The following is a 12851-nucleotide window of genomic DNA, read 5'->3' on the forward strand; positions in this document are numbered from 1 at the left end:
CTCCACCACTTATATTCTACACACCATAGTGAAAGATTGATGATCATCATGAAGTGTCATCAGAGATCTTCCACATTCAGACAAACTGACACACACAGATGGATGTAAGTACTAACCAATTAATCTCTCTTTCAGTCTCTATTATTATTATTTTATTTGTGTGTTTTTCATGGCTGTCTTTATTTCTCCCTCAGTGCAGCAGCTCTCCGATGTATACGATGCAGTGTGATACATTTGTGCAGCAGAGCAGCAACCAAGCCAGCAAACAGACATGCTTCCTATGCTGTCCCCAACACTTTGGGGTGGAAATCAAGTCAGCGTGCAGATCTATATCCATCACTTGCACTATTAAATCAGCATGCAGACAAGCTATGTGATGCAGCCATCTGCCATCTGTAAACTCCTCTTGTGTGGAATTTCTGTTTATAGAAGTAATACTAGCAGACTTACGTGTAGTACTTCTCAGTGAATGTCCTGCGCTGCCATGTATCTTCGATTAAGAACCTGTGACACTTGTCATCAGACTTTGATCTTAGAAATACTGAGTGACCAAAATCACAAACAGCACGTTTGCATCTCAGTTTTTTTACTGTCCTAAGCAAGACAATACCACTTACCTACTCTCATAAGGTCTACCCACAAAGTACATATATTCGTGTACCTCATAATGACTTTGAACTCAGTGGCTCACAGCTCCATCTGATGTTAAACCCCAAAAGACAGTACCACAAGAAATCCGCTATGTATGTGAGGAATTGCTTAAAATAGCCTGACTATTAGAGAGCTTTCTCTTTGCAGGTGGAATGACTGGAGTTTTTGGGTGTCCTACAGTTCAATGCAGTCCTTCTCTATTTATTTTACAGTAACGTAAGGATCTAAGGACTGTTTGATGGCGTTAAATCATCATCCTCACTTCCGCATTGTGCGTTCTGCACTCTCACCATATGAGATGAGCACACGTCGGATACAGTAGCAAGCGTTTTCATCTATATACAGTGTGGTCCATTGATAGTGACCGGGCCAAATATCTCACGAAATTAACATCAAACGAAAAAACTACAAACTACGAAACTCGTCTAGCTTGAAGGGGGAAACCGGATGGTGCTATGGTTGGCCCGCTAGATGGCACTGTCACAGGTCAAACGGATATCACCTGCGTTTTTTTTAAATGGGAACCCCCATTTTTTATTACATATTCCTGTAGTACGTAAAGAAATATGAATGTTTTAGTTGGACCACTTTTTTCGCTTTGTGATAGATCGCGCTGTAATAGTCACAAACGTATAAGTACGTGGTATCACTAACATTCCGCCAGTGAGGACGGTATTTGCTTCGTGATACATTACCCGTGTTAAAATGGACCGTTTACCAATTGCGGAAAAGGTCGATATCGTGTTGATGTATGGATATTGTGATCAAAATGCCCAACGGACGTTTGCTATGTATGCTGCTCGGTATCCTGGACGACATCATCCAAGTGTCCGGACCGTTCGCCGGATAGTTACGTTATTTAAGGAAACAGGAAGTGTTGAGCCACATGTGAAACGTCAACCACGACCTGCAACAAATGATGATGCCCAAGTAGGTGTTTTAGCTGCTGTCGCGGCTAATCTGCACATCAGTAGCAGACAAATTGCGCGAGAATCGGGAATCTCAAAAACGTCGGTGTTGAGAATGCTACATCAACATCGATTGCAGCCGTACCATATTTCTATGCACCAGGAATTGCATGGCGACGACTTCGAACGTCATGTACAGTTCTGCCAATGGCCACAAGAGAAATTACGGGACGATGGCAGATTTTTTGCATGCGGTCTATTTAGCGACGATGCGTCATTCACCAACAGCGGTAACGTAAACCGGCATAATATGCGCTATTGGGCAACGGAAAATCCACGATGACTGCGACAAGTGGAACATCAGCGACCTTGGCGGGTTAATGTATGGTGCGGTATTATGGAAAGAAGGTTAATTGGCCCTGATTTTATCGATGGCAATCTAAATGGTGCAATGTAAGCTGATTTCCTACGTAATGTTCTACCGATGTTACTACAAAATGCTTCACTGCGTGACAGAATGGCGATGTACTTCCAACATGATGGACGTCCGGCACATAGGTCGCTTGCGGTTGAAGTGGTATTGAATAGCATATTTCATGACAGGTGGATTGGTCGTCGAAGCACCATACCATGGCTCGCACGTTCACCGTATCTGACGTCCCCGCATTTCTTTCTGTGGGGAAAGTTGAAGGATATTTGCTGTCGTGAACCACCGACAACGCCTGACAACATGCGTCAGCGCATTGTCAATGCATGTGCGAACATTACGAAAGGCGAACTACTCGCTGTTGAGAGGAATGTCGTTACACGTATTGCCAAATGCATTGAGCATTTATTGCATTAATGTGATATTTACAGGTAATCACGCTGTAACAGCATGCGTTCTCAGAAATGATAAGTTCACAAAGATACATGTATCACATTGGAACAACCGAAATAAAATGTTCAAACGTACCTACGATCTGTATTTTAGTTTAAAAAACCTACCTGCTATCAACTGTTCGTCTAAAATTGTGAGCCATATGTTTGTGACTATTACAGCCCCATCTATCACAAAGCGAAAAAAGTGCTCCAAATAAAACATTCCTATTTCTTTACGTACTACACGGATATGTAACAAAAAAATGGGGGTCCCTACTTTAAAAAAAGCAGTTGATATCCGTTTAACCTATGGCAGCGCCATATAGTGGGCCAACCATAACGCCATCTGGTTTCCCCCTTCAAGCTAGACAAGTTTCGTTCTTTGTAGTTTTTTTCGTTTGACGCTTATTTCGTGAGATATTTGGCCCGATCAATGGATCACCATGTATGTCTCACTGAAGAGAGACGGCCGGTTCAAAAATTACTGATTTCAATCCCTTTCAAACTTTCTAGGGTTGACCAATTCATGTAACGCAGAATCTCGACACTGTACTGAATGCGAAGAACAGATGAGCCAACACGCTAGTAGGTAGGCATTCCCATTTTTCAAAAACTGTCATGGAGTGGATGCTGAAAGTCTATATCGCTAATGCCAGTCGGCTGCCCAGCTTTGGTACACGTCTTATCCTCTTTCTGGAGACAACATGCATCCAATAAACATTGATTGTGTGGAACTCAGCTCTCTCTGTTCGTCCACGAGACCTAGAAGGCGGTAGTTACTCTGTCCTTGACATCCAGTAAGTGTTCAATACAGTTCCAAGATGTCTACACACGAGAAAAATACGGAATATCACACGGGATTTATGATTGCATTGAAGAGTTCCCAGCAAATAATATGTTGTTCTTAGCAGTGGGGAAACTCAATCTGCTCGTTCACGAGCCTGCATCGTGTTAGGTAGATGTGTCAGTTTTGATACTGTGTGTGATACGGTTCCGCGTTATCGACGCTTATGAATGTAATACGGTATATCAAACTAGATTTTGTGTTTGGATATTGTTGTTTACATAGAGGGAGTTTCGCGCTTGCAACGTAGTTACAGGCATTCCTTATCGGAGTTTTACTACGGTCTCGTAACATCGGAACTATCTGCTGCGGTTTGCACAACGCTGTTGACTCCTGTCTCAGTGCCCGGTCTCGAAGTTCATCGACATAGTCAGCCGCTGTGCGGTTTTCAAAATTGAGACGTGATTAAGACCTCAGGAACGCCTGTGTGAAAGTGACTGCTGACAAGGGAACCTCCTCATATCACCCCCCTCAGAATTAGTTATAAGTTGGCACAGTGGATAGGCCTTGAAAAACTGAACACAGATCAATCGAGAAAACAGGAAGAAGTTGTGTGTAACTATGAAAAAGTAAGCAAAATATACAAACTGAGTAGTCCATGTGCAACATAGGCAACATCAATGATCGTATAAGCTCAGGAGCGCCGTGGTCACGTGGTTAGCGTGAGCAGCTGCAGAACGAGAGGTTCTTGGTTCAAATCTTCCCTCGAGTGAAAAGTTTAATTTTTTTTATTTTCAGCCAATTGTCAAAGTTCAGGCACTCACACAATCAACTTCGCTCTCCAAAATTCCAGGACATGTTCAGATTTGCTTGGACACATGCAGGATTTGACGGTCTGCACACGGAAAAATTTGAAAACGTTAAAAGGGAAAACTGTGCGAATGTGAAACTGTTGCATTCTTTTGTTGCAGTTTATGTGACAAACTCTTATGTTTTCGTCACTTTTCTTGGGAGTCATTATCACATCCACAAGAAAACCTAAATAGGGGCAAGGTAGAAGAATCTTTTTACCCATTCGCCAAGTGTACAAGTTAGGTGGGTCGACAACATAATCCTGTTATGTGACGCACATGCCGTCACCAGTGTCGTATAGAATATATCAGACGTGTTTTCCTGTGGAGGAATCGGTTGACCAATGACCTTGCGATCAAATGTTTTCGGTTCCCATTGGAGAAGCACGTCCTTCCGTCTACTAATCGCACGGTTTTGCGGTGCGGTCGCAAAACACAGACACTAAACTTATTACAGTGAACAGAGACGTCAATCAACGAACGGACGGATCATAACTTTGCGAAAGTAAAGAAAGCAGACTTTTCACTCGAGGGCAGACTTGAACCGAGGACCTTTCGCTCCGCAGCTCTTCACGCTAACCACGGGACCACGGCGCTCCTGAGCTCAGATTGTCCTTGATGTTGCCTATCTTGCCCATGGACTACTCAGTTTGTATATTTTGCTTATTTTTTCCATAGTTCCACACAACTTCTTCCTGTTTTCTCGATTGACCTGTGTTCAGTTTTGCAAGACCTATCCATTGTGCCAACTTATAACTAAATCTGAGGGGGGTGCGATGGGGAGATTCCCTTGTGAGTTATCTCCTCTTCTGGATTGTACTGCATGCCCTTCACGCCGGAGGTAAATGCATTGTGACGGTACTATTCTTGGCGAATGCAGGTAGAGACAGGAGCACGAAGCACTGAAGCCGGTCGCAGTGGTAGCATCCGGATCGTAACGATCGCGAACTGGAATAGGACATCATACAGTTTTAAAGTGCGAAATAATGTCAAGGTAATCAACCCGTATCGAACAACAGTGGTATTCGGAACTGATCCGCAATAGGAAGAAGAAAGCGGATAGCCTGGGACTTGGAGTTTGAAACACTCCCGAGTAGCAGCCTAATTAATGAGTTAGACTGACCGTGTTCTAATGATTGGGGACTGATCAGTTAATACGGCTATGGGAATTGTTTCGTATAGTGTTTCGGCTGCTGAATAATGAATTTACAGAATCAGTGAAGTTCTATTGCAATAATAATCATTACGGTGTTCCACTGTAATTAAGTGTTACATTCTTGATTTTACACTAATGCGAGGCAGTTACTGCCTTCGCCTTACAATTTAATTGTGGTTATACCGATCACATCTCGTTCTTTGATATCTTCACACGCTATTGCATTAATTAGCACAATAATTAGCACAAACACCTCATTGCAATCGAATTGTAGGTGGCCGGCGCTGTTGACGCGAAACGCGTAATCACGGTACTATGTAGATACTTAATAAAAACTCTTTTATCGTGGTTAGTAAATGCCGAGGGTCAATCCAAGGCATTAAAACGTCTCTGTGAAGTCGTTTCATAAGACGCTTGTCGAATTCGGTACAACTTATTCATCTGATTTGATCCATTATAAATGGTTTTTGAAAGCCTGCGACTGTAGATACAATAGGTTTGTTTATAAATAAATAAATCTTCTGCTACCAGTCACGATTTTCTTTATTCTACTATTCACACGACGCGTTTCGAGAAATAATTCCCATTTTCAAGTGCGTTTTTTTGATGTGTGTTAAGCCATTTCTTTTGATGTTGTCAGTGTGTGTGAGTCTGCTTCATTTTGTTGACTTTTACTGTAATACATAAGAAACGCGATTTTTAGTTGGGTATCAATTCTTTCTGTGAGGTTAGTGGTTGTTCTCAAACTTTAGCCACTAAGCTCACAGAAAGAATTGATACCCAACTAAACATCGCGTTTCTTATGTATTACAGTAAAAGTCAACAAAATGAAGCAGACTCACACACAATGACAACATCAAAAGAAATGGCTTAACACACATCAAAAAAACGCACTTGAAAATGGGAATTATTTCTCGAAACGCGTCGTGTGAATAGTAAAATAAAGAAAATCGTGACTGGTAGCAGAAGATTTATTTATTTATAAACAAACAACTTATTCACTTTACTACCTGATTTTAGCTCAATTCATGAAGTCTTCCAGAAAGACTGAGCACTCAGATAAGGCCTATTGAATATTTTGTGTGTGTTTTAATGTGGGGTTTCGGTTTTATTTTGTGGGAAACGCTGAGTTGGTCATCGTCTGGTGGGAGCAGACGATGTTGTTCCTCGTTCGAAGGAGAGCACAGGATGACCAACTTAGGTTTTCAATACCTGAACAGAGAGGTTTGCCCATCTTAGTCGCTGTGTCGAAGGCTGTTTTTGTGTGTGAGGTTGGTGATGGAGGGCTACCCCTCTAGTAGCTTCCGCTGCACGGGGAGCTAGGTAATCTCGAAAGAAAAAGTGGCACTCTTCGGTGAACGCTTGGTGAGTACGGATCGCAGCTCTCAAGGGGGTTTCAGGTGATAGGAAGCAGGTTGAGTTAGGACTTCGTTATGTTTAACTGTTGAAATATATAAGAACTTCAGCTTAACTGAAGCGTGCGAAGTGAGTTATTTTTCCGAATGTGCCATAATCATATATCTTTAAACACGCGAGTTTTAGGTGTTTGAGTTAAAAGTGTGGAAGTTACTTTGTTCATTTTGAACAACGGTGAAGTAGAATTTCAATCGGTAAATCTGATTGGGAAAAGCTGGTTAGGATCTCATCAACCGTACGTGAGTGTAATAGTGTGTCGAAGCGAGTATGATTTTTAATGATTTTTAATCTTATATTTTGTGGAAGTTGCTTTTGCCTTTGTGTGTCAATTTTGTGCCACGTGTTTGGTAATCAATGACCCTTGTGGTCCACCACGGCACCGCAGTAGGCTGTATTTTAACAGTTTGCTTGTTTAATGAGCTATAATTGCTGCAAGAATATCTGTTCTTTCGTGCGCTTTCTACAAAGCAGCACAACAGTTTGATTCGGAATGGACCCCGTGCTCTGGTTCGCCCGTTGCAGACGGGCAAGCAGCAGACGCAGTTAGTATGTTGAATAATTATCGCACAACCTCTTGAATTGGTTAAACCTCTGTCCAGAATAGTGCATGCGTAGAATCGTAATGCAAATCTCACTGAGATATTTTTATGGTATGAATGCAAAGCAGATGATAGTATAATTATCTCCCACCCCCGTTTTCTGTGTTTCTTCTTGCTGTAGTTAAATTGTGCTCTGTTACATTCTCACGTAATTCTTACTTAAATATTTCTAGTCAGGGACCAGTTATGTGTAGTTAGGATGTGCAACCAAATACTTAGATACAATAAATAATCTGCGTGAAAGATAAATTCTGTGGTGTTGATCTTACACACTTACTCCGATTTCCAATCCTGAATTAATCAAGTTGCTTCATGCACGACGTGGAGTGCTATTTATCTGGCTACTTAAAGAAATTTGCATACTTGTAATTAAATTATTAAAGTAATTAAACTGATAATTTTCCAGCTCCGTTTTATCATTATTTAGAAAATAAACAATTTTTTCAGCCTTCAGTTGCAAGGTAATTTTTACTCGTTTACCTAGGTTTCGATTCCAGTAATGGAATCTTCTTCACAACCTATGAATTAAACCACATACGGACATATATTACACACTGAAATGCATCATCAGTCTTATGATTGAATAATAAAGAAATCGTGATACTTACAAAAAATTAAATTATTTTGAGAGCCAAACACTGGCCATTTCACAGATTAAAAATTAAAACAATAAAGACGCATAATCATAAGATTATGTCTGTCAAGATTAAAACCATTAGCGCATGCGCGAGCGCAAGCGCAGGCGCAGGAGCGAGAGACAAACTGTCTCAAAATTACTTAGAGCAAATATACATATAAACAAAATGTGACCGAAAGCCGTCCTACAAATGGACAAACCTATTGGTATGGCAACATTAAACAATTTACCTGAGAACAAATTACAAAGCCAAGGTAAATTTTTTTTTTTTTTTTTTTTTTTTTTTTTTTTTAATATTACAGTAAGAGGGCGAAGCGGGGACGCCTAGTTTTCCGCGCCGCTCACATGTGGTCCTTATTTCAGGCCGGCGTAGCTCCGTCTACGTTCGCCTTAATGGTTTTAATCTTGACAGACATAATCTTATGATTATGCGTCTTTATTGTTTTAATTTTTAATCTGTGACATGGCCAGTGTTTGGCTCTCAAAATAATTTAATTTTTTGTAAGTATCACGATTTCTTTATTATTCAATCATTAGATTGATGATGCATTTCAGTGTGTAATATATGTCCGTATGTGGTTTAATTCATAGGTTGTGAAGAAGATTCCATTACTGGAATCGAAACCTAGGTAAACGAGTAAAAATTACCTTGCAACTGAAGGCTGAAAAAATTGTTTATTTTCTATACATATACGGTTGCTGACGTGCTGCATGATGTTAAAGATTTGTTATCATTATTTGTGTGAGAGAAGCAGCTAGAAATGCGAGATAACGTATATGGCTCGATGAGAAACGTCGTAAACATAGTAATACGTTACAGCACCGAGGACACACTCAGTGGACAATACGTATTACGGTTGTTGGCCTTCCGCCATTACACCACGTCCTGCTCGCTTAGGTCTCTTTCAGCAGCTTCTTCACCTGCACACCGCCTGCACTCCCCTGGCTAACAACTGCTGTAACACTCTGGCGCTCTTAGTGCTCGACTATCGTCTTATAGCCTGCCTCAAGCTCTGTTAGGCACAACTACATTCATATTTTATGTAAAGGGCTGCAGACCCCTTACAAACTGTTGCTTATAATGAATTGGGAAGCGTCATGCGATGCCTGGCGAGTTCCAACCATATTGGCAAGAGTTAAATGCAAGCAGTCAGCAGGGGTGGACACCGATGACATGGCCTGCTGTGACGTGACCCTGGGACCCTGGGGTTTAAATAAAGACGCATGCGCATACCTCCTGCCACACACGATAGTGGTAAATGTTTGACGACTATACGGACTGAATCTGTGGGCCATTCAGTTTTAACGTTAAGCCAAAGTGCTCTAGTTCTGACAGCCAGCAGGCTTCCCCTGATTTTAAACGTGGAGTGAGTGTATTTCGTCACCATTTTAAACTGATGGTAACTGGTGTGAGAAAGAAACTGTTTAAGCTGCAACGTCAGAGGGATGGTGTGTGTGTGTGTGGGGGGGGGGGGGCTCTTTAAGCATTGACATCGGGGAAATGTGGGTTACTGATTTTTGAAGTGAAGTAACAAGATGCTGTATGACATATGTGTTAATCATATTGAATTTCCTGCCAGATTTAAACTTTGGATGACAATTGCTGAAATCGTGACATAGAGAAAAACTCCAGAATTCTTTAAGTGATCTGACTGCTAGGAATAGGCTAGTAGGTGTCCACAGAGTTGAGTGCTTTCTAGAAAACATGTTAACTACAAGACGCAATTGTTCCTGTTATGGATTGTGATCGTGACAACCATTCAAATTTAAAATAGGCTTCAAAACAACTTGTTTAAACTGCGACGTCAGAAGGCAGTTGTTTGAACTTATGGGAAAAATGGGCTTACGATGTTTGAATTTACATAACTCGACGCTGTATGACATATGTATCAGTCATTTTGAATTTAGTATGGAAAAAGTTTAAATGGTGGCATTACAGAGGAAAACCCTTGAATTCTATAAGTAATCTGACTGCCGTAAATAGCCATTCATGTCAGTGTGTATAATAGCTTTGGGAAAACATGTTACGTAGCTCAACAGACTGGTTACTAACCTTTGTCCTAGCATCTTGGGTTCTGATATCATAAAGACTGTGCCAATATTCCAGGTTGGCCGTCTTGGATTCTACACTTAGCACAAGTGACCTACTTTCACACTGACATTAGGGGAAAACCCAGAGGTCATACTGAATTCTGTATTTAGCACAAATGACCTACCTCTACCAACATGACAATGCAACATTTAGGTTTCAAGAATTTCCTACAATTCATAATTAGGACAACAGCCTTACTTTTACAGTGACGTCATAGGAGTGGTGCGAAAACCCTGTAGTTTAATTTGACTATTTTGATTATCTCATTAATTTTTGAATTTCCTATCATTTTATGCATCGTGCAGGTTGCCTTTGTCAGAGGGGTGTGGGATATTTGGCAACACTGCATTATATCGTAGGGGAGGAGGGGAAGTTGTGAGGAAATCTGAAGGCTCATTGATTATGTCACTGATAATGTGTAATGGGTGAAGGGCATCATTTGTTGTTCCAGAACTCTCCAGATCTACCTACGAAATTCAATTGCTTTATACTTTAATAAATCTAAAAAAACTTCTTTTAGTTTTCTTGGTAAAGCATGCCATTTCCAACACGTCAGAATAAAACTCTACTTGAAGCTAAAGCATACCAATACTCTGAATATATCGAATTGTACAGATTTTATAATTACATCATGTCTGTTTTATTCACGATCGTTTGGTCTATGAGTTTTTAAATCCATCCGAGTTTTGCTTTTTTATCATCTGAAGTAGCCTCGCAACTACATAATGTAATTTATATATTCCTTACGTACTTTTCTCCTATAATTAAAAATATTTACATATCCTTCATACACTGAAGAGCCAAAGAAACTGGTACAACTGCCTAATATCGTGCAGGGCCCCTGCGAGCACGCAGAAGTGCTGCAGCACGACGCGGCATAGACTCGACTAACGTCTGAAGCAGTGCTGGAGGGGATTGACACGATGAATCCGTAAGAGTACGAGGGGGTGGAGATCTCTTCTGAGCAACATTTTGAAGGTAATCCCAGATATGCTCAATAATGTTCATGTCTGGGTAGTTTGGTGGCCAGCGGAAGTGTTTAAACTGAGAAGAGTGTTCCTGGAGCTACTCTGTAGCAATTTTGGACGTATGGGGTGTCGCATTGATCTGCTGGAATTGCTAAAGTGCGTCGGAATGCACAATGGACATGAATGGATGCAGGTGATCAGAGAGGATGCTTACGTACGTGTCACCTCTAAGTCGTATCTAGACGTATCAAGGGTCCCATATCACTCCAGCTGCACACGCCTCACACCACTACAGAGGCTCCACCAGCTTGAACAGCCTCCTGCTGACATACAGGGTCCATGGATTCTTGGGGTTGTCTCCATACCGGTACACTTCCATCCACTCTATACAATTTCAAACGAGACTCGCCCGACCATCAACATGCTTCTAGTCATCAATAGTTGAATGTCGGTGTTGACGGGCCCAGGTGGGCGTAAAGTTTCGTGTCGTGCAGTTATCAATGGTACGTGAGTGGGTCTTCGGCTCCGAAAGCCCATATCGATGATGGTACGTTGAATGGTTCGGAAGCTGATACTTGATGATGTCTCAGAATTGAAATCTGCAGCGATCTGCGGAAGGGTTGCACGTCTGTGACACTGAACGATTCTCTTCAATCGTTGGTTCCATTCTAGCAGGACCTTTTTCCGGCCGCAGCGATATCGGAGATTTGATATTTCATCGGATTCCTGATATTCACGGTACACTCGTGAAATAGTTGAACGGGAAAATCCCCACTTCATCGTTACATCCGATATGCTGTGTCCCATCGCTCGTGCACCTACTGTAACACCACGTTCAAACTCACTTAAATCATGATAACCTGCCATTGTAGCAGCAGTAACCGATCCAACAAGCCCACCAAACACTTGCTGTCTTACATAGGCGTTGCCGACCGCAACACCGTATTCTGCCTGTTTACATATCTCTGTATTTGAATTCGCTTGCCTATATCATCTCTTTGGCGCTTCCGTGTACTGTGCATTAGCAATGCCGGTTTCAGATCCACTTGAAAATGGCAAAGGTCGTGGACTTAATGAGGTTCCCATTTAACAAGTGGAGTGGAGTTTCATTAATTAAATACACAGTTGCGGAATCACAACCCTCCGCACACGGAGAAGCTAATAATTCCCATTTCATTTTCCCAGTCATCTCTATTACAACTTAGTCTGAGCTCTACCGACGCAAAACACTGCAACAATGATCTAGAATCTGCCCATTAGAGTCTTGTATGACATTTCTTTAATAGATGTTTTTAACTTCCTCTGACAGCTCTCAGTCATTACAAAAACGGATTTCAGTTCCTCATTCCCTTCAGTACGAGGAATTCAAGAGTTTATTCTACATTGCTCAATTACAGATAGGTATTTAAAGGACGTGACCGAAGTTCACAACTGATCTTGTAGTCTGGTACAGTCATTTTTATTACATGTTATGTTATGAACACTGTCTGCATTTCACCACAGTTCAAAAAAATGTTCAAATGCGTGTGAATTTCTAAAGGACCAAACTGCTGAGGTCATCACTCCCTAGACTTACACATGACTTAAACTAGCTTAAACCAATTTATGCTAACAAGGGAACCTCCCCATCGCACCCCCCTCAGATTTAGTTATAAGTTGGCACAATGGATAGGTCTTGAAAAACTGAACACAGATCAATCGAGAAAACAGGAAGAAGTTGTGTGGAACTATGGAAAAAATAAGCAAAATATACAAACTGAGTAGTCCATGGGAAAGATAGGCAACATCAAGGAAAATATGAGCTCAGGAGCGCCGTGGTCCCGTGGTTAGCGTGAGCAGCTGCGGAGCGAGAGGTCCTCGTTTCAAGTCTGCCCTCGAGTGAAAAGTCTGCTTTCTTTATTTTCACAAAGTTATGATCTCTCCGTTCG

Source organism: Schistocerca americana, chromosome 2 (genome assembly GCF_021461395.2).
Source record: "Schistocerca americana isolate TAMUIC-IGC-003095 chromosome 2, iqSchAmer2.1, whole genome shotgun sequence".
Taxonomy (NCBI): Eukaryota; Metazoa; Arthropoda; class Insecta; order Orthoptera; family Acrididae; genus Schistocerca; species Schistocerca americana.